We start from the raw sequence: 27,230 nt of genomic DNA on the forward strand, positions 1-27,230 counted from the left end.
TGGCGAGCAGCCTGAACTGACAGTTGAGAAGTAGAAAACTGTCAGTTCAAATGAGCAGACTGTTAAAAATAGGAATCAGGGGATTACTTTTCACAAGTAAGATTTATCATTAACATATTATTGGTTGTATTTTGTGAGAAAGAGCAAAGATCTTCAATATTTGTATGTGAAAATCACAAACAAATCTTCTGGGGGAGGATGACCCCGCCCCTACAGGTATTTGGTTTACAAACATTCAGCCCCACCTAAAACAAAATTCACCAGCCACCACTGATTATGATGCATTCTCATTTCAGGCAAAGTATAAGACAATACTCTCTTAACTGTATAATTGTAAAAAGGAATAAGTTTTATGGTAACAATATTCAAACACGAACATTGTTGGGTAAGACAGACTTTAGTTTTATTCTGAATCCAGTGGAACAGATTGGTGGTTTTAGCTGATATAAAGACTTTCAGGTGTTTATATTTGTTAAAAGGCCTACTGAAAGCCACTACTAGCGACCACACAGTCTGATAGTTTATATATCAATGATGAAATATTAACATTGCAATACATATCAATACGGCCTTTTTAGCAATTTCAAATTTCTTGCGAAGTGTAGTGTTGAAAACGTCGCGGTATGATGACTCGTATGATTACGCGTGCGTTTGACGTCTCGGGTTGTAGCAGACATTATTTTCCAGCCCGATCCAAGCTATAAGTAGTCTGCTTTAATCGCATTATTACACAGTATTCTGGACATCTGTGTTGCTGAATATTTTGCAATTTGTTCTATTGATAATGGAGAAGTCAAAGTAGAAAGATGGAGTTGGGAAGCTTTAGCCTTTTGCCACACAAACACGGTGTTTCCTTGTTTAAAATTCCCGGAGGTGAAGCTTTACTATGGATTAGAGCGGTCAAGCGAACATGTCTACCGGCAGTTTTAGGTGAGAAAATTGTGGTATAAAGTCGCCACTTTCCGGAGATCAGCCGAGCTTGCGCCGTCCATGCAGCTGCATGACTTCCCTCAGAGACTCTGCCGTCAAGACACACGTGGCCACACCCCTCCGACTTTAGCTACCATTTAATCTCACTAAAACACTAGAAACACAATAGCAGATAAGGGATTTTCCAGAATTATCCTAGTAAATGTGTCTAAAAACATCTGAATCGCTCTCACTTGCCCTCGCCTGTTTTTTTTTCTAGTCCTTCATTATTAATATCCTCATCCACGAATCTTTCATCCTCGCTCAAAAAAATTGGGAAATTGTCGCTTTCTCGGTCCGAATTGCGCTCACTGCTGGTGGCCATGATTGTAAACAATGTTCAGATGTGAGGAGCCCTACAACCCGTGATGTCACGCACACATCGTCTGCTACTTCCGGTACAGGCAAGGCTTTTTTATTAGCGACCAAAAGTTGCGAACTTTATCGTCGATGTTCTCTACTAAATCCTTTCAGCAAAAATATGGCAATATCGCGAAATGATCAAGTATGACACATAGAATGGACCTGCTATCCCCGTTTAAATAAGAAAATCTCATTTCAGTAGGCCTTTAAGTATTTGGCAGCCTTTTTTTCCCGAAGCAACATACATGAAAAATACATCTAAAACAATCACTGTAAACATGATCGTTTGCGGGAAGAATGTAATAGAAAATATCGATACAAATTGTCAAGACAGAATGAACTCTCTGCTGTTGCAGCAACAGAGATAAAGTCTTATTGGTCCGTAGGATATATAGATATATCTAATATGTTCATACATTGTTTATGTAGGATATACACATGTATATATAACCTAATCATATTATTTCTTCATTTTAAAAATAGATGACCGTTTTTTTTTCCATCTTCTCTGGGATTATTACAGTTTTGATCTTGACGTTTGGTCACTTATAGCATATAAGAATATTCTATTAATATTAAGCAAATTATGAACATGCCAAGACATGTGTCCTTTATCATAGTTACACATATGACAAAAAAGCGTGTGAAAATCAGTAGTATTTGTCAGAGTTATTCATAGCTCGGTTGGTAGAGCGGCCGTGCCAGCAACTTGAGGGTTGCAGGTTCAATTCCCGCTTCCGCCATCCTAGTCACTGCCGTTTTGTCCTTGGGCAAGACACTTTACCCACCTGCTCCCAGTGCCACCCACACTGGTTTAAATGTAACTTAGATATTGGGTTTCACTATGTAAAGCGCTTTGAGTCACTAGAGAAAAGCGCTATATAAACATAATTCACAATTCACTTCACTGTTGAACCCCAAGATGCAGGGATGGAGGCAGGCATGGAATGTGAAAACATGATTTAATTAAATTCCAAGACAAAAACAAAACCAAAAGGGTACGAACACAAAGCACGCACGAGGCGGATAATCAAACATAAGGAGCTAGCCTGGGAGCTAGAAATAACGAACAGGAGCTTAGCGTGGAAGCTGGCGGGTAGCGAACAGGCAAACAGAAGTCGTATTTGTATAATGACAAATAAAACGAAAGCAGGGAACAAAAACCAGTAAACTACAAACATCAACTGAATATAGCTTATGGCTACGCTGCAAAGACAAGGTACGACACGACAGGAGCGACAACACATCACAAGAGCGACTAGACTAGACGTGACATCGACAAGACAATACAAATGACAATACAATGATCCCGCCACTGACACAAGACAAAGGCCATCTGGCCACACCTGTTGCCAATCAGCCGCAGCTGAAGGGGAACACGGCACTCAGGGAACAAGACAGGAAGCTGACAAAATAAGAGCACTAGACAGGAACTAAGGACAGGAAATACTAAACACACTGAGGAACACAGCACTCAGGGAACAAGACAGGAAGCTGACAAATTAAGAGCACTTGACAGGAACTAAAAGACAGGAAATATTTAACACAGGAAACAGACAAATGCAGAGGAAAAAAACTAAAACATAGACAAACTGTCAGGGGCAAGCCTGACAGTATTCAGTGAGATAAAATGCTCTGCCAAATGAATTGCACTGAGTGGAGTGGATCACCACTCCAAGATGGCGGCCTTTCGTCTCGTCAGCGCCAGTAGGCAGTAGTGGTCCATGCTGAGTCTACTTATAGGATGTCTATGGTTCTAACGTTAACAGTGAGTTTACAGCTTCACTGATTTAACTACACAGCAAATAAAAGTTATGTTACTCAGCCAATAAACGTTAGCTTACATTCCAAACTTACCCTTCTTTGTGCAACTTCAAATGTCGAACGAAGTTGGACGTTGTTGCGTCTCCGTCCGTAATCTTCCAACCGCATGTTTTGCATACGGTAATTCGTTATTTGTTGACCAAGTCGTAGTTTTTATACCCGAACGAAACTATTTTTGGCATAATTTTTCCTCACTGGCGCTCTGTTTGAGAGCTCTTCTTCGTGTTTTTTTTCTGCAATTTGATTGGATAAATGCTGTGTGACGAAAATAACGTGGATGTCATTTGATTGGCTGTTGTTCTGACAGGTAGCGCACACGCTGTCACAGACACTTCCGTACACGATGGAAGATACGGGGCGCTCCTGAATAACTTTTTAATCGTTGGGTTTTGGGGAAAGTAGCAAGTCTTGTCAAGTCAAAAGGCTCAAGTCCGAGTCAAGTCACAAGTCATTGATGTTAAAGTCGAAGTCGAGTTGCAAGTCTTTTTACATTTTGTCAAATCGAGGTTAAAGTCATCAAATTCATGACTCGAGTCCACACCTCTGCTAAATGGTAACACCCGAATAAGTTTTTCAACGTTAATCAATTCATGGTATTTTCACAGCAGCCCCCTCATCAGGCTGTAGCTGGTACTGCACTCACTTCTTCTTTTTTTTTTTTAAATTGTCCTCAGTAGTCATGTACAAATTTGTGTGAATTATGCAAAATGATCTAAATTTGGTCCCCATGAACCATGGTAACTCTTTTTCCCCCAGGGTCCCCACTAAGTATGATCAGCACATTACTTCATCAATCCAGAGATTTAAAGACGTGTATGAGCTAACTGCCATTTTACCGCATTTTTTTATGCCTCCACAAGCTGTAGAAAGGATGGTCCCCACAAGTTCTGAACATGATAACCAGTGTGTGTGTGTGTGTGTGTGTTTGTGTTTGTGTTTGTGCGCGTGCGTGTGTATGCGCGTGTGTGTGCGCGTTTGTCAAAGTGACATATGGGGACATTTTTATGAAATTTCACCTTACATATGAGGACCTGTTGAAATATGGGGACATTTTCCATGTCCCCATATTTCCCGCAATGCTATCGTGTTCTAGACCCTCCCAGCATGTTCCCAGACCAAAAATCTCTGAAGTCTTCATTTGTCAAATTTTCAGAAAAAGTGTGTGAAAGTGTGTTTAATTTTTTTGCTCACCTTCGATTTTGCCCCTAGTGGCCATCTTTGCTATTATGACACACACACACACACACACACTTGTCCTCATATGTCATATGTCCTCATATGTCATGTGGGTCAGAAACTTACACACTCCAACATTTTGAAAAACATATAATCATTACAGCAATAAACATACTCTTGAATTCTGAATCAAATAACAACACATTTTCAACTGATCTGATGATCTCAACCTTCTTTATGTTAGTTTTATCTATTAATTTGGTTTATCTGGAGAGGATTTGGGCTAGACAATTAGTAATAAAGGGATTATGGTGATGATTTAATTGGTTTGATTCAGTATTTTACTGTATTGGGCTTTTTGCTATTATGTTGACTAAAATACACTGCCGCACAATAATTAATTTAAATGTGCCTGAAATGTAGGTTTTTGCATAAATCCCCCCCCCCCTACATACAGTATTTAATATTTTCAAATGGTTACAATAGCACATGATTTAGGTATTTTTATCTTTGGGACAAATTTTGGATTCAATTGCCGATTGTTTTTGGAGGTATTCACTTTACATTGTGTTCAAGATGGTTACTTCCGCCCACTCTGAAGAGTCTCGGCGTCTGATTGGTCCAATTTTCAGTTAGGCGCTGCCTGATTGGCCAGTGGATGATGTCGGATCCTAACAGAGGGCTAAATCACTAGTTAACTATTTTCATCATGGAAGTTATACAGCTCACGTATCACACTTAATATTGAATATATATATAAAAAGGGTTTTCCAAAAGGACCATTTATAATCGAAATACAAAACTTCACACACGATTTTGAGCACAACAGAGCGCTCAGTGAACATCACTTCCGGGACCTGCAGCACCAGAGGGGGACATCTATCTTGGCCGCAAACCATCTTTGACAGTCTTCGACAACATGGTTGAATCAGGTGAGCATAAAATGGAGTTTAACGTAATTAAATAGACCAATGTTTTTAACATAGGAAAATAATTCATTATAAACAACAGTTAAATGTTTGTTTTTATTAATTGCAATCAGATTTGATTTTATGAGGTTAAATTAAGCATTTCAGTTCTGGGCCAAGGCCAAGGCATTTAAAATTTTTTTTTTTAAAGTTGCATGGAAGATTGTAAGTAGCAGTGATTGTCACACACACACTAGGTGTGGTGAAATTATTCTCTGCATTTGACCCATCACCCTTGATCACTATGCTAGTAAACCTTTTCTTAATTTTAAACAAGACAGACTAGAGTTCTTCAAATTGTTTATACTTTTTGTCAAATACAAATATTTCAAGCTGATAAGCACTGTGGAGTTGGCATGTTAATGATATTGTTACATTACTACTTTGTTTGAGAAGCTTCATGTCTGCATTGAGCCTAAATTTAACAGTTTTTGAAGGGTTTAGTTCTTTGTTTTATTTCTGTGTCACTGACTTTTTTCATTTTTATGTGTGGATTTGTTAGGCGCATCAACACTTGATATAGACATCGTGTCCAAAAGAAGAGCGAGACGTAATGCTGAGGCTGAAGCCACCGAGTTTATTTGATCTGGATGTGACAAGTCTTGTTTTAAGGCCCAGTGGATCAATGATTGGAAAGGTATGTCTTGTTATGTAACATATCAATGGTAACTGGATCAATATCTCATTTGGATCATTTCCTTACAGTCTAATAGAGGTTGTATTATATGGCTTTAATTAGAAGTGTTTGGAATAACAGCGTTCCACGTCCCAAGAGCTAGCTTCTGTAGCCGAGGATCGGACCGCCAAGTGCCCTGCCTTCGGCTGCCGCCCAGCTCACAATGCACCCGACCTCTATGGCCCCTCGGAGTCTTGTTCACGAGTGAGGGAAGAGTGGATGGTGAGATCGACAGCCGGATCGGTGTGGCGTCTTCGGTAATGCGGACGTTGTATCGATCCGTTGTGGTGAAGAAGGAGCTGAGCCGGAAGGCAAAGCTCTCAATTTACCGGTCGATCTACGTTCCCATCCTCACCTATGGTCATGAGCTTTGGGTCATGACCGAAAGGATAAGATCACGGGTACAAGCGGCCCAAATGAGTTTGGGTCTCTCCCTTAGAGATAGGGTGAGAAGCTCTGCCATCCGGGAGGAACTCAAAGTAAAGCCGCTGCTCCTTCACATCGAAAGGAGCCAGATGAGGTGGTTCGGGCATCTGGTCAGGATGCCACCCGGACGCCTCCCTAGGGAGGTGTTTAGGGCACGTCCAACCGGTAGGAGGCCACGGGGAAGACCCAGGACACGTTGGGATGATTATGTCTCCCGGCTGGCCTGGGAACGCCTCGGGATCCCCCGGGAAGAGCTAGACGAAGTGGCTGGAGAGAGGGAAGTCTGGGCTTCCCTGCTTAAGCTGCTGCCACCGCGACCCCACCTCGGAAAAGCGGAACATGATGGATGGATGGATGGATGGTATAACAGCGGTATATGAAAACGATGTTACTAATGCTGTTACTTTTACCGGTAACGAGTAATTTAATAACTTTTATGTACGCTACAACGCTGTTACGATTCGTTTTATGTAATGTGGCATGCTACTTTTGATGTGATTGTATGTCAACAAGACAGCGTTAGAAGCACAAAAGGTTTAGTGCAGGTAATATCTTTTTACTAATGAAAGCAACCCCCGGAAGTAATTATGAACACGATATCAAATAGAAAGAGGCCTCATCCACACGCAAACAAAAACATTCAACAGAACTATCTTAACTGCCACTGCTAAGCTAAAAAATACAGCTGAACTATTCTGCTATGTCTGGGCGCTGAAGTCCCACGTCACTTGGCAAAAGGCACAGCTTTTTAAAGGCACACACACACTCTGCTCTCATGAAATGTCTCTCAACTGCATATGCTAGATATTTAAAACTTTTCTTTTTCAAGTAACACATTAATTACAAACCCCGTTTCCATATGAGCTGGGAAATTGTGTTAGATGTAAATCCAAACGGAATATTTTTTTTTACAAATAATAATTAACTTAGAATTTCATGGCTGCAATAAGTGCCAAAGTAGTTGGGAAAGGGCATGTTCACCACTGTGTTACATCACCTTTTCTTTCAACAACACTCAATAACCGTTTGGGAACTGAGGAAACTAATTGTTGAAGCTTGGAAGGTGGAATTCTTTCCCATTCTTGTTTTATGTAGAGCTTCAGTCGTTCAACAGTCCGGGGTCTCCTCTGTCGTATTTTACGCTTCATAATGCACCACACATTTTTGATAGGACTGCAGGCCGGCCAGGAAAGTACCTGCACTCTTTTTTTATGAAGCTGAACACGTGCTGAATGTGGCTTGGCATTGTCTTGTTGAAATAAGTAGGGGCGTACATGAAAAAGTCGGCACTTAAATGGCAGCAAATGTTGTTCCAAACAGATGGGTAACTTACAGATGTGTAAGTTACCCATGCCTTGGGCACTAATGCACCCCCATACCATCACAGATGCTGGCTTTTGAACTTTGCGTCGATAGCAGTCTGGATGGTTCGCTTCCCCTTTGGTCCGGATGAAACGGTGTCCAATATTTCCAAAAATAATTTGAAATGTGGGCTCGTTAGACCACAGAACGCCTTTCCACTTTGCAACAGCCCATCTTAGATGATCTCGGGCCCAGAGAAGCCGGCGGCGTTTCTGGATGTTGATAATTGGCTTTCGCTTTGCATAATAGAGCTTTAACTTGCACTTACAGATATAGCAACAAACTGTATTTAGTGACAGTGGTTTTCTGAAGTGTTCCTGAACTCATGTGGTGATATCCTTTAGAGATTGATGTCGGTTTTTGATACAGTGCCGTCTGAGGGATGGAAGGTCACGGTTATTCAATGTTAGTTTCCAGACATGCCGCTTACGTGGAGTGATTTCTCCGGATTCTCTGAACCTTTTGATGATATCATGGAGCGTAGATGTTGAAATCCCTAAATTTCTTGCAATTGCACTTTGAGAAACGTTTTTCTTAAACTGTTTGACTATTTGCTCACGCAGCTGTGGACAAAGGGGTGTACCTCGCCCCATCCTTTCCTGTGAAAGACTGAGCATTTTTTGGGAAGCTGTTTTTATACCCAATCATGGCACCCACCTGTTCCAAATTAGCCTTCACACCTGTGGGATGTCCCAAATAAGTGTTTGATGAGCGTTTCTTAACTTTATCAGTATTTATTGCCACCTTTCCCAACTTGTTTGTTGCGTGTTGCTGGCATCAAATTCTAAAGATAATGATTATTTGCACCAAAAAAATGTTTATCAGTTTGAACATCAAATATGTTGTCTTTGTAGCATATTCAACTGAATATGGCTTGAAAAAGATTTGCAAATCATTGTTTTCTTTTTATATTTACATCTAACACCATTTCCCAACTCATATGGAAACGGGGTTTGTACTTAATTTAATAATTATTTACATTTATGAAAGAGTAATTCTGTTTGTAATTGAATTTTTAGTCAAGTAACGACTATAATTATTCCTTTTTTAAAATAGATTCTCCAAACATTGTTAATTGATAAACTGTTTTATCAGGATATGGTGTATTTGCTCTTGCATCAATTTAAAAAAGTTCTTTTGTGGTCAAGTACCGAGGGAAGTTCATCTCAAGACATGAGCAGGACAAGAGACAGAAACCCTCTATAAATATCTTTACTATTTATCTGGCATTATATGCTCATAATGTTAACAACAAAAAGTGCTGATAATGTTATAATTAATAAGTTCTAACATTATTTTTATGTGTTTTGTTGCAGACACCAACTGTTGATGTTCTATCTCAACATTCTCCAGATTCATGTGAGCGATAAACCGACTTCATCCCTCCAACAGGTTATTTCTTGACTATTTTACTATCCATCCATCCATCCATTTTCTACTACCTGTCCCTTTTTTGGGTTGGCGGGGTGTGCTTGAGCCTATCTGAGCTGCATTCGGGCGGAAGGCGGAGTGCACCCTGGACAAGTCGCCACCTCATTACACGGCCAACACAAATAGACAACATTTACACTCACATTCACACACTAGGGCCAATTAAGTGTTGCCAATCAACCTATCCCCAGGTGCATGTCTTTGGAGGTAAGATGAAGCCGGAGTACCCGGAGGGAACCCACGCAGTCACGGGGAGAACATGCAAACTCCACACAGAAAGATCACGAGCCCAGGATTTAACTCAGGACTACTCAGGACCTTCGATTTGTGACGCACATGCACTAACCCCTGACCCACCGTGCTGCCCTATATCTGCTAAAAACTTGACACAACCTATACTTCAAAAGACATTTAATCCTTTTAACCTCTCACAGATCAGTTTATATGACAACATTTTTTAAGCGTACATCCATGTTAGTCTGTGGAATTTACAACTCATGTTTAGCAAAACAGGAGATGTTACAGGTCAGCAACATGAATTCTATATGTGATCACTTGTCATGTACTCATATTGTTTGAACTAAAAAAGACTTCAGTGTGTTTCATATAAGGTCCTCATATTTTTCTGAACCACATTAGTGTGTGTTACAATATTTAATTCAAAGCTTTAAAATGAGTGTTTCAATCCAGGTCCTCATATTTTCTGAACCACATTTTAGTGAATGTTACATTCTTAAATAATAGTCTAAGAGCTAAAACGCTATAATAATCTTTACTGTTTATGTAGAATTATATGATCAGAATATTATCAACCAAAAGTGGTTGTTAATGTTATAATTAATTAGTTCTGACATTATATTTTTGTGTTTTGTTGCAGACACCAACTGTTGGGGTTCTATCTCAACATTCTCCAGATTCAGATGTGAGCGATAAACCGACTTCATCCCTCCAACAGGTTATTACAAGTCTATTTTTACTATATCTGCTCTAAATGTGACCCAACCTATATTTTGAAAGACATTTATTAATTTTAATCTCTCACAGATCAGTTTATATGACAACATTTTCGTAAGGGTACATCCATGTTAGTCAGTAAGGAGTTTGGAACTCATGTTTAGCAAAACAGGAGATGTTACAAGTCAACAACATACATTCTACATGTGACCCCTCGTCATGTCCTTATATTGTTTGAACCAAGAAAGACTTAGGTGTGTTTCATATAAGGTCCTCATATTTTCTAAACCAGATTAGTGTGTGTTACAATGTTAATGTCCAAGCTTTAAAATGTGTGTTTCAATTCAGGTCCTCATATTTTCTGAACCAGATTTTAGTGTGTTTTATATTCTTAGTTAATTGTCTAAGAGCTGAAACTCTGTAATAATCTTTACTATTTATCTGGCATTGTATGCTCAGAGTTTTATCAACAAAAAGTGCTGATAATGTTATAATTAATTAGTTCTGACATTATATTTTTGTGTTTTGTTGCAGAAACCAACTGTTGAGGTTCCATCTCAACATTCTCCAGATTCAGATGTGAGCCATTAACTGACTTCATCCCTCCAACAGGTTATTACATGTCTATTTTTACTATATCTGCTCTAAATTTGACCCAACCTATATTTTGAAAGACATTTATTTATTTTAATCTCTCACAGATCAGTTTATATGACAACTTTTTCGCAAGGGTACATCCATGTTAGTCAGTAGAAAGTTTAGAACTCATGTTTAGCAAAACAGGAGATGTTACAAGTCAACAACATAAATTCTACATGTGAGCACTCGTCATGTCCTTATATTGTTTGAAGCAAGAAAGACTTAGGTGTGTTTCATATAAGGTCCTCATATTTTCTGAACCTGAAAATGTGTGTTACAATGTTAATGTCAAAGCTTTAAAATGAGTGTCTCAATTCATGTCCTCATATTTTCTGAACCAGATTTTTGTGTATGTTACATTCGTAATGAATTGTCTAAGAGCTGAAACTCTGTAATAATCTTTACCCTTTATCTGGCATTGTATGCTCAGATTTTTATCAACAAAAAGTGGTGAGAATGTTATAATTAATTAGTTATGACATTATATTTTTGTTTTTTGTTGCAGAAACCAACTGTTGAGGTTCTATCTCAACATTCTCTAGATTCAGATGACAGCCATAAACCGACTTCATCCCTCCAACAGGTATTACATGTCTATTTTTACTATATCTGCTCTAAATTTGACCCAACCTATATTTTGAAAGACATTTATTAATTTTAATCTCTCACAGATCAGTTTATATGACAACATTTTCGTAAGGGTACATCCATGTTAGTCAGTAGGGAGTTTGGAACTCATGTTTAGCAAAACAGGAGATGTTACAAGTCAACAACATAAATTCTACATGTGAGCACTCGTCATGTCCTCATATTGTTTGAACCAAGAAAGACCTAGGTGTGTTTCATATAAGGTCCTCATATTTTCTGAACCAGATTAGTGTGTGTTAAAATGTTAATGTCAAAGCTTTAAAATGAGTGTTTCAATTCAGAAAATGCAGTGCCTCTTGTTTACAGCCGGTTTCTGCAGCGCTGTTTTCATTGATCAAAGTATTTTTTCGGTGGTCGTGTTTTTGGTACATAACTTGTAAATAGTGCGCAAATAATAGGCTATGTATATATAAATACATTCAAACCCCGTTTCCATATGAGTTGGGAAATTGTGTTAGATGTACATATAAACAGGATACAATGATTTGCAAAGAATTTTCAACCCCAATTCTGTTGAATATGCTACAAAGACAACATATTTGATGTTAAAACTGCTAAACATTTTTTTTGCAAAGAATTTAGGGATTTTACCATCTACGGTCCGTAAAATTATCAAAAGGTTCAGAGAATCTGGAGAAATCACTGCACGTAAGCGATGTACTGCATTAAAAACCGACATCAGTGTGTAAAAGATATCACCACATGGGCTCAGAAATACTTCAGAAAACCACTGTCAGTTACTACAGTTGGTCGCTACATCTGTAAATGCAAGTTAAAACTCTACTATGCAAAGCAAATGCCATTTATCAACAAGACAGAGGAACGCCGCGGGCTTCGCTGGGCCCGAGCTCATCTAAGATGGACTGATGCAAAGTGGAAAAGTGTTCTGTGGTCTGACGAGTCCACATTTCAAATTATATATGGAAATTGTGGACGTGGTGTTCTCCGGAACAAAGAGGAAAATAACCATCCGGCGCAAAGTTCAAAAGCCAGCATGTGTGATGGTATGGGGGTGTATTAGTGCCCAAAGCATGGGTAACTTACACATCTGAGAAGGCACCATTAATGCTGAATGGTCCATACAGGTTTTGGAGCAACATATGTTGTCATCCAAGCAACATTATCATGGACGCCCCTGCTTATTTCAGCAAAACAATGCCAAGCCACGTGTTACAACAGCGTGTCTTCGTAGTAAAAGAGTGCGAGTACTTTCCTGGCCCGCCTGCAGTCCAGACATGTCTCCCATCGAAAATGTGTAGCGCATTATGAAGCGTAAAACACGACAACTTAAGCTGTACATCAAGCAAGAATGGTAAAGAATTCTACTTTCAAAGCTTCAACAATTAGTTTCCTCAGTTCCCAAACGTTTATTGAGTGTTGTTAAAAGAAAATGTGATGTAACACAGTGGTGAACATGCCCTTTCTCAACTACTTTGGCACGTGTTGCAGCCATGAAATTCAAAGTTAATTATTATTTGCAAAAAAAAAAAAGTTTGAGTTTGAACATCAAATATGTTGTCTTTGTAATGCTTTCAATTGAATATGGGTTGAAAAGGATTTGCAAATCATTGTATTCAGTTTATATTTACATCTGACACAATTTCCCAACTTTTATGGAAACGGGGTTTGTATATATATTAGGGCTGGGCAATAATTAAAATTTTTAATCGAAGTTAATCGCACTATTTCTCTTATTAATCGCGATTAAATGCATTGTATACGCAAAGCCCAATAATGAATTCAAAAGTAGTGTGTAGCTCACCTTTATTGGAATATTCTCCCACATGAACAAAAGCGCCTAAACATTTGTCGTGCAAACACAATTTAAATCAGTCCTTGTTAAACAGTAGCAGTTAAATAGCAAATTTTATGAAAATCAACTCAAAAAATGTAAATACAAACATTTAAGCTTATTGCCACTGCCAGGGTATTTAAGTTATCCTGTTTGTTATGGAAAATAAATATAATCTACATACAAATCTCTGAGCCACAATCATAACTTCTGAACAGGCAATTTCTGAGGTAACAGCAGAAACATTTTTTTTTATCAGGGATCTTATGTTTAAAAAACTTATATTATAGGTAGTGGGCTGTTTTAGGGAATTTTTGATCAAATTATCCTTACTAGCAATATTAATAATGTTGTGTTTATTCTGCGTAGTGCACTTAAAATAATTATGACCATATCTGTTTGCTTGGTGCTTTGATAAACTGAACGCATATACATGGTACTATATTGTGATGTTATGAGCCAGGGGAAAAAAGAACTACCCTACCCAGCATGCAACAGGAGTGACGAGCATGCGCGGTAGCCCGGTATAGGTTGTGTCGCCATGACGGCATCTTGTATGTTGTGATATGCACGCTCTGAAAGCAAACGTTAAGAACTCAGCCAACACTCCTCGTCTGCATTATTGATAAATAGACGGACAACACATACTCCGCTGCTTCACAAAGCACAATATGTTAAATGTTTACTTTTACAGTTTTCTAATTCTTCCTTTCAGATTGAAAGCAGGACAAATCGCTGGAAGTGGGTATGTCTCAAGCTTCTTCCACTTGGTCCACTCCAAAGCGGGGTAAATAAATAATCTACATCATTTACTAGAATATTATATTACGTTTTGCACCTTTTCACTGTATTATAGTCCTTATTCCTTCAGTAAGAAATTGTATTTTGTCTCCTTTATGACAACTGCAAAGGGGAAGAAGTGGAAGCAGTTGAATGACACATGTTGCATTTTGTAACTGGCAACAAAGTACCAGGTAAAAAAGATTGTGAAGCCTGCCTCCATAAAGAACTAGTAGCTCTACAGGACAGAGATTGGCTTGCCATCAAGTACTACATCCATAACAGAATTATATTAAAAAAAGGGAAAAAAAATGTTTTCCCACATCTTCTGTGGTAGTTTGAGTATGTTACCAGCAATTAAAAAAGCAAAATAAACAGCAGGCGTTTTGTATTTATTCCAGATAATTCTTAGCGACAAAATCCACAAAAACAATTCAGTTACACTTAATCGACAATTACATTTTTACCCATGTTTCTTTTAAACTCTTCTTGGTTTTAGATTACAGTAGCATGGGATTGGGATTTTTTTTTAAAATGACAACACATCAACTAAACCAACTCAGGTGGTTTTGTTAAGTCTCTGATGTCATTAGCCTCATATGTCACATGAACCTGAAATCTTTAACACTCTGTGATGTCATGGTTGTCATATTTCACAAACTTGAAATCTTAAACACTCTGTGACGTCATGGTCATCATATGTCACATAAACTTGAAATCTTAAACACTCTGTGACGTCATGGTCATCATATGTCACATGAACCTGAAATCTTAAACACTCGGTGACGTCATGGTCATCATATGTCACATAAACTTGAAATCTTAAACACTCTGGTCTTCATTTGTCACCTAAACCTGACAAGTCCTCATATGTACCATAAAAATCAGGTTCAGAAAAAAACAAAAGAGTTGCAAAAATCTCAATAGACCACTGTGTTTCTAAAATTCTGGTTCACTAACCGTCTGAGTCCCAGGCCTGTAGGACCATTGGAAAGGCATGTCCCCATATGTCACGTTTTTGTCATAAGTCCTCATATGTCACCCAAACACGTATGTGTGTGTGTGCGTGTGTGCGTGTGTGTGTGTGTGTGTGTGTGTGTGCGTTTGTCAAAGTGACATATGGGGACATTTTTATGAAATTTCACCTTACATATGAGGACCTGTTGAAATACGGGGACATTTTCCATGTCCCCATATTTCCCGCAATGCTATCGTGTTCTAGACCCTCCCAGCATGTTCCCAGACCAAAAATCTCTGAAGTCTTCATTTGTCAAATTTTCAGAAAAAGTGTGTGAAAGTGTGTTTAATTTTTTTGCTCACCTTCGATTTTGCCCCTAGTGGCCATCTTTGCTATTATGACACACACACACACACACTTGTCCTCATATGTCATATGTCCTCATATGTCATGTGGGTCAGAAACTCACACACTCCAACATTTTGAAAAACATCTAATCATTACAGCAATAAACATACTTTTAAATTCTAAATCAAATAACACATGTTCAACTGATCTGATGATCTGAACCTTTTTTATGTTAGTTTTATCTATTCATTTGGTTTATCTGGAGAGGATTTGGGCTAGACAATTAGTAATAAAGGGATTATGGTGATGATTTAATTGGTTTGATTCAGTATTTTACTGTATTGGGCTTTTTGCTATTATGTTGACTAAAATACAATGCCGCACAATAATTAATTTAAATGTGCCTGAAATGTAGGTTTTTGCATAAATCCCCCCCCCCTACATACAGTATTTAATATTTTCAAATGGTTACAATAGCACATTATTTGGGTATTTTTATCTTTGGGGCAAATTTAGGATTAATATGGGGATTGTTTTTGGAGGTATTCACTTTACATGGTGTTCAAGACGGTTACTTCCGCCCACTCTGAAGAGTCTCGGCGTCTGATTGGTCCAATTTTCAGTTAGGCGCCGCCTGATTGGCCGCTGGATGATGTCGGATCCTAACAGAGGGCTAAATCACTAGTTAACTATTTTCATCATGGAAGTTATACAGCTCATGTATCACACTTAATATTGAATATATATATAAAAAGGGTTTTCCAAAAGGACCATTTATAATCGAAATACAGAACTTCACACACGATTTTGAGCACAACAGAGCGCTCAGTGAACAGCACTTCCGGGACCTGCATCACCGGAGGGGGACATCTATCTTGGCCACAAACAATCTTTGACAGTCTTCGACAGCATGGTTGAATCAGGTGAGCATAAAATGGAGTTTAACGTAATTAAATAGACCAATGTTTTTTAACATAGGAAAATAGTTCATTATAAACAACAGTTAAATGTTGTTGTTATTAATTGCAATCAGATTTGATTTTATGAGGTTAAATTAAGCATTTCAGTTCTGGGCCAAGTCCAAGGCATTTAACATTTTTTTTTTAAAGTTGCATGGAAGATTATAAGTAGCATTGATTGTCACACACACACTAGGTGTGGTGAAATTATTCTCTCCATTTGACCCATCACCCTTGATCACTATGCTAGTAAACCTTTTCTTAATTTTAAACAAGACAGACTAGAGTTCTTCAAATTGTTTATACTTTTTCTCAAATACAAATATTTCAAGCTGATAAGTACTGTGGAGTTGGCATGTTACTGATATTGTTACATTAGTTCTTTGTTTGAGAAGCTTCGTGTCTGCATTGAGCCTAAATTTAACAGTTTTTGAAGGGTTTAGTTCTTTGTTTTATTTCTGTGTCACTGACCTTTTTCATTTTTATGTGTGGATTTGTTAGGCGCATCAACACATGAAATAGACATCGTGTCCAAAAGAAGAGCGAGACGTAATCCTGAGGCTGAAGCCACCGAGTTTATTTGATCTGGATGTGACAAGTCTTGTTTTAAGGCCCAGTGGATCAATGATTGGAAAGGTATGTCTTGTTATGTAACATATCAATGGTAACTGGATCAATATCTCATTTGGATCATTTCCTTACAGTCTAATAGAGGTTGTATTATATGGCTTTAATTAGAAGTGTTTGGAATAACAGCGTTCCACGTCCCAAGAGCTAGCTTCTGTAGCCGAGGATCGGACCGCCAAGTGCCCTGCCTTCGGCTGCCGCCCAGCTCACAATGCACCTGACCTCTATGGCCCCTCGGAGTCTTGTTCACGAGTGGGGGAAGAGTGGATCGTGAGATCGACAGGCGGATCGGTGCGGCGTCTTCAGTAATGCGGACGTTGTATCGATCCGTTGTGGTGAAGAAGGAGCTGAGCCGGAAGGCAAAGCTCTCAATTTACCGGTCGATCTACGTTCCCATCCTCACCTATGGTCATGAGCTTTGGGTCATGACCGAAAGGATAAGATCACGGGTACAAGCGGCCCAAATGAGTTTCCTCCGCCGTGTGGCGGGGCTCTCCCTTAGAGATAGGGTGAGAAGCTCTGCCATCCGGGAGGAACTCAAAGTAAAGCCGCTGCTCCTCCACATGGAGAGGAGCCAGATGAGGTGGTTCGGGCATCTGGTCAGGATGCCACCCGAACGCCTCCCTAGGGAGGTGTTTAGGGCACGTCCAACCGGTAAGAGGCCACGGGGAAGACCCAGGACACTTTGGGAAGATTATGTCTCCCGGCTGGCCTGGGAACGCCTCGGGATCCCCCGGGAAGAGCTACACGAAGTGGCTGGAGAGAAGGAAGTCTGGGTTTCCCTGCTTAGGCTGCTGCCACCGCGACCTCACCTCGGAAAAGCGGAAGATGATGGATGGATGGATGGATGGTATAACAGCGTTATATGAAAACGATGTTACTAATGCTGTTACTTTTACCGGTAACGAGTAATCTAATAACTTTTATTTACGCTACAACGCTGTTACGATGCGTTTTATGTAATGTGGCATGCTACTTTTGATGTGATTGTATGTCAACAAGACAGCGTTAGAAGCACAAAAGGTTTAGTGCAGTAATATCTTTTTACTAATGAAAGCAACCCCCGGAAGTAATTACGAACACGATATCAAATAGAAAGAGGCCTCATCCACACACAAACAAAAACATTCAACAGAACTATCTTAACTGCCACTGCTAAGCTAAAAAATACAGCTGAACTATTTTGCTATGTCTGGGCGCTGACGTCCCACTTGGCAAAAGGCACAGCTTTTTAAAGGCACACACACACTCTGCTCTCATGAAATGTCTCTCAACTGCATATGCTAGATATTTAAAACTTTTCTTTTTCAAGTAACACATTAATTACAAACCCCGTTTCCATATGAGTTGGGAAATTGTGTTGGATGTAAATCCAAACGGAATAATTTTTTTTACAAATAATAATTAACTTAGAATTTCATGGCTGCAATACGTGCCAAAGTAGTTGGGAGAGGGCATGTTCACCACTGTGTTACATCACCTTTTCTTTCAACAACACTCAATAATCGTTTGAACTGAGGAAACTAATTGTTGAAGCTTGGAAGGTGGAATTCTTTCCCATTCTTGTTTTATGTAGAGCTTCAGTCCTTCAACAGTCCGGGGTCTCCTCTGTCGTATTTTACGCTTCATAATGCACCACACATTTTTGATAGGACTGCAGGCCGGCCAGGAAAGTACCTGCACTCTTTTTTTATGAAGCTGAACACGTGCTGAATGTGGCTTGGCATTGTCTTGCTGAAATAAGCAGGGGCGCACATGAAAAAGTCGGCGCTTAAATGGCAGCAAATGTTGTTCCAAACAGATGGGTAACTTACAGATGTGTAAGTTACCCATGCCTTGGGCACTAATGCACCCCCATACCATCACAGATGTGTAAGTTACCCATGCCTTGGGCACTAATGCACCCCCATACCATCACAGATACTGGCTTTTCAACTTTGCGTCGATAACAGTCTGGATGGTTCGCTTCCCCTTTGGTCCGGATGAAACGGTGTCGAATATTTCCCAAAAAAATTTGAAATGTGGGCTCGTTAGACCACAGAACACCTTTCCACTTTGCATCAGTCCATCTTAGATGATCTCGGGCCCAGAGAAGCCGGCGGCGTTTCTGGATGTTGATAATTGGCTTTCGCTTTGCATAATAGAGCTTTAACTTGCACTTACAGATATAGCAACAAACTGTATTTAGTGACAGTGGTTTTCCGAAGTGTTCCTGAACTCATGTGGTGATATCCTTTAGAGATTGATGTCGGTTTTTGATACAGTGCCGTCTGAGGGATCGAAGGTCACGGTTATTCAATGTTAGTTTCCAGACATGCCGGTTACGTGGAGTGATTTCTCCAGATTCTCTGAACCTTTTGATGATATCATGGAGCGTAGATGTTGAAATCAGTAAATTTCTTGCAATTGCACTTTGAGAAACGTTGTTCTTAAACTGTTTGACTATTTGCTCACGCAGTTGTGGACAAAGGGGTGTACCTCGCCCCATCCTTTCCTGTGAAAGACTGAGCATTTTTTGGGAAGTTGTTTTTATACCCAATCATGGCACCCACCTGTTCCCAATTAGCCTGCACACCTGTGGGATGTCCCAAATAAGTGTTTGATGAGCATTTCTTAACTTTATCAGTATTTATTGCCACCTTTCCCAACTTGTTTGTTGCGTGTTGCTAGCATCAAATTCTAAAGTTAATGATTATTTGCACCAAAAAAATGTTTATCAGAGTGAACATCAAATATGTTGTCTTTGTAGCATATTCAACTGAATATGGCTTGAAAATGATTTGCAAATCATTGTATTCTGTTTATATTTACATCTAACACCATTTCCCAACTCATATGGAAACGGGGTTTGTACTTAATTTTATAATTATTTACATTTATGAAAGAGTAATTCTGTTTGTAATTGAATTTTTAGTCAAGTAACGACTATTATTATTCCTTTTTAAAACAGATATTCCAAACATTGTTAATTGATAAACTGTTTTATCAGGATATGGTGTATTTGCTCTTGCATCAATTTAAAAAGGTTCTTTTGTGGTCGAGTACCGAGGGAAGTTCATCTCAAGACATGAGCGGGACAAGAGACAGAAACCCTCTATAAATATCTTTACTATTTATCTGGCATTATATGCTCATAATGTTAACAACAAAAAGTGCTGATAATGTTATAATTAATAAGTTCTAACATTATTTTTATGTGTTTTGTTGCAGACACCAACTGTTGATGTTCTATCTCAACATTCTCCAGATTCATGTGAGCGATAAACCGACTTCATCCCTCCAACAGGTTATTACTTGACTATTTTACTATCCATCCATCCATCCATTTTCTACTACCTGTCCCTTTTTTGGGTTGGCGGGGTGTGCTTGAGCCTATCTGAGCTGCATTCGGGCGGAAGGCGGAGTACACCCTGGACAAGTCGCCACCTCATTACACGGCCAACACAAATAGACAACATTTACACTCACATTCACACACTAGGGCCAATTTAGTGTTGCCAATCAACCTATCCCCAGGTGCATGTCTTTGGAGGTATGATGAAGCCGGAGTACCCGGAGGGAACCCACGCAGTCACGGGGAGAACATGCAAACTCCACACAGAAAGATCACGAGCCCAGGATTTAACTCAGGACTACCCAGGACCTTCGATTTGTGACGCACATGCACTAACCCCTGTTCCACTGTGCTGCCCTATATCTGCTAAAAACTTGACACAACCTATTCTTCAAAAGACATTTAATCCTTTTAACCTCTCACAGATCAGTTTATATGACAACATTTTTTAAGCGTACATCCATGTTAGTCTGTGGAATTTACAACTCATGTTTAGCAAAACAGGAGGTGTTACAGGTCAGCAACATGAATTCTATATGTGATCACTTGTCATGTACTCATATTGTTTGAACTAAAAAAGACTTCAGTGTGTTTCATATAAGGTCCTCATATTTTTCTGAACCACATTAGTGTGTGTTACAATGTTTAATTCAAAGCTTTAAAATGAGTGTTTCAATCCAGGTCCTCATATTTTCTGAACCACATTTTAGTGAATGTTACATTCTTAAATAATAGTCTAAGAGCTAAAACGCTATAATAATCTTTACTGTTTATGTAGAATTATATGCTCAGAATATTATCAACCAAAAGTGGTTGTTAATGTTATAATTAATTAGTTCTGACATTATATTTTTGTGTTTTGTTGCAGACACCAACTGTTGGGGTTCTATCTCAACATTCTCCAGATTCAGATGTGAGCGATAAACCGACTTCATCCCTCCAACAGGTTATTACAAGTCTATTTTTACTATATCTGCTCTAAATGTGACCCAACCTATATTTTGAAAGACATTTATTAATTTTAATCTCTCACAGATCAGTTTATATGACAACATTTTCGTAAGGGTACATCCATGTTAGTCAGTAAGGAGTTTGGAACTCATGTTTAGCAAAACAGGAGATGTTACAAGTCAACAACATACATTCTACATGTGACCACTAGTCATGTCCTTATATTGTTTGAACCAAGAAAGACTTAGGTGTGTTTCATATAAGGTCCTCATATTTTCTAAACCAGATTAGTGTGTGTTACAATGTTAATGTCCAAGCTTTAAAATGAGTGTCTCAATTCAGGTCCTCATATTTTCTGAACCCGATTTTAGTGTGTTTTATATTCTTAATTAATTGTCTAAGAGCTGAAACTCTGTAATAATATTTACTATTTATCTGGCATTGTATGCTGAGAGTTTCATCAACAAAAAGTGCTGATAATGTTATAATTAATTAGTTCTGACATTATATTTTTGTGTTTTGTTGCAGAAACCAACTGTTGAGGTTCCATCTCAACATTCTCCGGATTCAGATGTGAGCCATTAACTGACTTCATCCCTCCAACAGGTTATTACATGTATATTTTTACTATATCTGCTCTAAATTTGACCCAACCTATATTTTGAAAGACATTTATTTATTTTAATCTCTCACAGATCAGTTTATATGACAACTTTTTCGCAAGGGTACATCCATGTTAGTCAGTAGAAAGTTTAGAACTCATGTTTAGCAAAATAGGAGATGTTACAAGTCAACAACATAAATTCTACATGTGAGCACTCGTCATGTCCTTATATTGTTTGAAGCAAGAAAGACTTAGGTGTGTTTCATATAAGGTCCTCATATTTTCTGGACCAGAAAATGTGTGTTACAATGTTAATGTCAAAGCTTTAAAATGAGTGTCTCAATTCAGGTCCTCATATTTTCTGAACCAGATTTTTGTGTGTGTTACATTCTTAATGAATTGTCTAAGAGCTGAAACTCTGTAATAATCTTTACCCTTTATCTGGCATTGTATGCTCAGATTTTTATCAACAAAAAGTGGTGAGAATGTTATAATTAATTAGTTATGACATTATATTTTTGTGTTTTGTTGCAGAAACCAACTGTTTGAGGTTCTATCTCAACATTCTCTAGATTCAGATGACAGCCATAAACCGACTTCATCCCTCCAACAGGTTATTACATGTCTATTTTTACTATATCTGCTCTAAATTTGACCCAACCTATATTTTGAAAGACATTCATTAATTTTAATCTGTCACAGATCAGTTTACATGACAACATTTTCGTAAGGGTACATCCATGTTAGTCAGTAGGGAGTTTGGAACTCATGTTTAGCAAAACAGGAGATGTTACAAGTCAACAACATAAATTCTACACGTGAGCACTCGTCATGTCCTCATATTGTTTGAACCAAGAAAGACCTAGGTGTGTTTCATATAAGGTCCTCATATTTTCTGAATCAGATTAGTGTGTGTTAAAATGTTAATGTCAAAGCTTTAAAATGAGTGTTTCAATTCAGAAAATGCAGTGCCTCTTGTTTACAGCCGGTTTCTGCAGCGCTGTTTTCATTGATCAAAGTATTTTTTCGGTGGTCGTGTTTTTGGTACATAACTTGTAAATAGTGCGCAAATAATAGGCTATATATATATATAAATACATTCAAACCCCGTTTCCATATGAGTTGGGAAATTGTGTTAGATGTACATATAAACAGGATACAATGATTTGCAAAAAATTTTCAACCCCAATTCTGTTGAATATGCTACAAAGACAACATATTTGATGTTAAAACTGCTAAACATTTTTTTTGCAAAGAATTTAGGGATTTTACCATCTACGGTCCGTAAAATTATCAAAAGGTTCAGAGAATCTGGAGAAATCACTGCACGTAAGCGATGTACTGCATTAAAAACCGACATCAGTGTGTAAAAGATATCACCACATGGGCTCAGAAATACTTCAGAAAACCACTGTCAGTTACTACAGTTGGTCGCTACATCTGTAAATGCAAGTTAAAACTCTACTATGCAAAGCAAATGCCATTTATCAACAACACAGAGGAACGCCGCGGGCTTCGCTGGGCCCGAGCTCATCTAAGATGGACTGATGCAAAGTGGAAAAGTGTTCTGTGGTCTGACGAGTCCACATTTCAAATTATATATGGAAATTGTGGACGTGGTGTTCTCCGGAACAAAGAGGAAAATAACTATCTGGCGCAAAGTTCAAAAGCCAGCATGTGTGATGGTATGGGGGTGTATTAGTGCCCAAAGCATGGGTAACTTACACATCTGAGAAGGCACCATTAATGCTGAATGGTCCATACAAGTTTTGGAGCAACATATGTTGTCATCCAAGCAACATTATCATGGACGCCCCTGCTTATTTCAGCAAAACAATGCCAAGCCACGTGTTACAACAGCGTGTCTTCGTAGTAAAAGAGTGCGGGTACTTTCCTGGCCCGCCTGCAGTCCAGACATGTCTCCCATCGAAAATGTGTAGCGCATTATGAAGCGTAAAACACGACAACTTAAGCTGTACATCAAGCAAGAATGGTAAAGAATTCTACTTTCAAAGCTTCAACAATTAGTTTCCTCAGTTCCCAAACGTTTATTGAGTGTTGTTAAAAGAAAATGTGATGTAACACAGTGGTGAACATGCCCTTTCCCAACTACTTTGTCACGTGTTGCAGCCATGAAATTCAAAGTTAATTATTATTTGCAAAAAAAAAAAAGTTTGAGTTTGAACATCAAATATGTTGTCTTTGTAATGCTTTCAATTGAATATGGGTTGAAAAGGATTTGCAAATCATTGTATTCAGTTTATATTTACATCTAACACAATTTCCCAACTTTTATGGAAACGGGGTTTGTATATGTATTAGGGCTGGGCAATGACTAAAATTTTTAATCGAAGTTAATCGCACTATTTCTCTTATTAATCGCGATTAAATGCATTGTATACGCAAAGCCCAATAATGAATTCAAAAGTAGTGTGTAGTGCACCTTTATTGGAATATTCTCCCACATGAACAAAAGCGCCAAAACATTTGTTGAGCAAACACAATTTAAATCAGTCCTTGTTAAACAGTAGCAGTTAAATAGCAAATTTTATGAAAATCAACTCCAAAAATGTAAATACAAACATTTAAGCTTATTGCCACTGCCAGGGTATTTAAGTTATCCTGTTTGTTATGGAAAATAAATATAATCTACATACAAATCTCTGAGCCACAATCATAACATCTGAACAGGCAATTTCTGAGGTAACAGCAGAAACATTTTTTTTTATCAGGGATCTTATGTTTAAAAAACTTATATTATAGGTAGTGGGCTGTTTTAGGGAATTTTTGATCAAATTATCCGTAGTAGCAATATTAATAATGTTGTGTTTATTCTGCGTAGTGGACTTAAAATAATTATGACCATATCTGTTTGCTTGGTGCTTTGATAAACTGAACACATATACATGGTACTATATTGTGATGTTATGAGCCAGGGGAAAAAAGAACTACCCTACCCAGCATGCAACAGGAGTGACGAGCATGCGCGGTAGCCCGGGATAGGTTGTATCGCCATGACGGCATCTTGTATGTTGTGATATGCACGCTCTGAAAGCAAACGTTAAGAACTCAGCCAACACTCCTGGTCCGCATTATTGATAAATAGACAGACAACACATATACTCCGCTGCTTCACAAAGCACAATATGTTAAATGTTTACTTTTACAGTTTTCTAATTCTTCCTTTCAGATTGACAGCAGGACAAATCGCTGGAAGTGGGTATGTCTCAAGCTTCTTCCACTTGGTCCACTCTAAAGCGGGGTAAATAAATAATCCACATCCTTTACTAGAATATTATATTACGTTTTGCACCTTTTCACTGTGTTATAGTCATTTTTCCTTCAGTAAGAAATTGTATTTTGTCTCCTTTATGACAGCTGCAAAGGGGAAGAAGTGGAAGCAGTTGAATGACACATGTTGCATTTTGTAACTGGCAACAAAGTACCAGGTAAAAAAGATTGTGAAGCCTGCCTCCATAAAGAACTAGTAGCTCTACAGGACAGAGATTGGCTTGCCATCAAGTACTACATCCATAACAGAATTATATTAAAAAAAGGGAAAAAAAATGTTTTCCCACATCTTCTGTGGTAGTTTGAGTATGTTACCAGCAATTAAAAAAGCAAAATAAACAGCAAGCGTTTTGTATTTATTCCAGATAATTCTTAGCGACAAAATCCACAAAAACAATTCAGTTACACTTAGTCGACAATTACATTTTTACCCATGTTTCTTTTGAACTCTTCTTGGTTTTAGATTACAGTAGCATGGGATTGGGATTTTTTTTTTAAATGACAACACATCAACTAAACCAACTCAGGTGGTTTTGTTAAGTCTCTGATGTCATTAGCCTCATATGTCACATGAACCTGAAATCTTAAACACTCTGTGACGTCATGGTTGTCATATTTCACAAACTTGAAATCTTAAACACTCTGTGACGTCATGGTCATCATATGTCACATGAACCTGAAATCTTAAACACTCTGTGACGTCATGGTTGTCATATGTCACATGAACCTGAAATCTTAAACACTCTGTGACGTCATGGTCGTCATATGTCACATAAACTTGAAATCTTAAACACTCTGGTCTTCATTTGTCACCTAAACCTGACAAGTCCTCATATGTACCATAAAAATCAGGTTCATAAAAAAACAAAAGAGTTGCAAAAATCTCAATAGACCACTGTGTTTCTAAAATTCTGGTTCACTAACCGTCTGATTCCCAGGCCTGCAGGACCATTGGAAAGGCATGTCCCCATATGTCACGTTTTTGTCATAAGTCCTCATATGTCACCCAAACACGTATGTGTGTGTGTGTGTGTGTGTGTGTGTGTGTGTGTGTGTGTGTGTGTGTGTGTGTGTGTGTGTGTGTGTGTGTTGCAGTCGACTAGTGCATCGCAGAAGACATCCAAATAGGACATCATTATGCAGAAAGCTCACACTATCTACATGTCTCTATCTACCAGTGAAACGTCAAGAACATTCTAGTCCCTGGGACACCCTAACTGTTTCCCACCGAGGGCCTCCGACTGATCATTCATCAACAACACCCGGAAAATATGGCGATTTGTTTTCTTAAAAAAAACAAACTAGAAATGAAGTTTTGTGTAAGTGTCGAAGAGATAAAGTTGAAATTAAATGCTAACAGTTAGCACGCTGGTCGGATAGCGTCAAATAACGAAATATATAAGCGAAATAGGCTAACTATGGCATGCTCACAGTTAGCATCAGTGAAATACTAAAATATATAACACTAAGGCGCCGAGTTAGGTAAAAAACATTTTTAAAATCGTCTGCTAATAGCATGCTAACATGTGTCAAGTACCAAAATATATTGGAGATGTGTGCCTGAAAAATGTGTTTAAAATGCTGGCCTGCTAATGTTAGCATGCATCAAGTACAGAAATATGACTAAAGTGCATGGTTACAAAGTTATCTAAAAAAAAAAAAAAAAAAAAAGCTAGCATACTAATTTTAGCATGCGAACAGGTGTCAATCGTCAAGTAACACAGTATGTGACGCATGCTAACATGCGTCGAGTACCAAAGTAATTCTCTCAAAGGTGTGTACCTGGAAAAATGTGTTTAAAATGCTAGCCGGCTAATGTTAGCATGCATCAAGAACAAAGATATGACTGAGGTGTATGCCTACAAAATTATGTAAAAAAAACTAACAAAAAACTAGCGTACTAACGTTAGCATGCTAACAGGCGTCTTTCGTCAAAAAACACAATAATTTACCCTGTAAAATTAGGTAAAGAAACAAGCTAGCGTGCTAACATGCGCCGAGTAACAAAACATATGTGTCAGAGGTGTGTACATGGAAAAATGTGTTTAAAATGCTAGCCAGCTAATTTTAGTATGCATCAAGTACAATGATATGACTGAGGTGTATACCTACAAAATTATGTTTAAAAAAAACCCCAAAAAACTAGCGCA

General features: G+C 38.4%; 3 long non-coding RNA genes across 3 annotated transcripts in view; all 3 read left to right on the forward strand.

Annotated features, from left to right (window-relative positions):
• Positions 1-27,230, forward strand: part of LOC133569825 (uncharacterized) — a 302,296-nt gene that overhangs the window by 256,888 nt on the left and 18,178 nt on the right. The window lies entirely within an intron of this gene.
• LOC133569264 (uncharacterized) lies at positions 5,841-14,385 on the forward strand. Its single transcript, XR_009809783.1, has 6 exons — positions 5,841-5,937; positions 9,081-9,156; positions 10,073-10,150; positions 10,684-10,761; positions 11,294-11,371; positions 13,944-14,385. It is a non-coding gene; the product is annotated as an uncharacterized LOC133569264 (long non-coding RNA).
• LOC133569263 (uncharacterized) lies at positions 16,699-25,421 on the forward strand. The gene is made up of 7 exons (XR_009809782.1): positions 16,699-16,909; positions 20,111-20,186; positions 21,103-21,180; positions 21,714-21,791; positions 22,324-22,402; positions 24,980-25,051; positions 25,168-25,421. It is a non-coding gene; the product is annotated as an uncharacterized LOC133569263 (long non-coding RNA).

The sequence above is a fragment of the Nerophis ophidion genome, linkage group LG15, assembly GCF_033978795.1.
Source record: "Nerophis ophidion isolate RoL-2023_Sa linkage group LG15, RoL_Noph_v1.0, whole genome shotgun sequence".
Taxonomy (NCBI): Eukaryota; Metazoa; Chordata; class Actinopteri; order Syngnathiformes; family Syngnathidae; genus Nerophis; species Nerophis ophidion.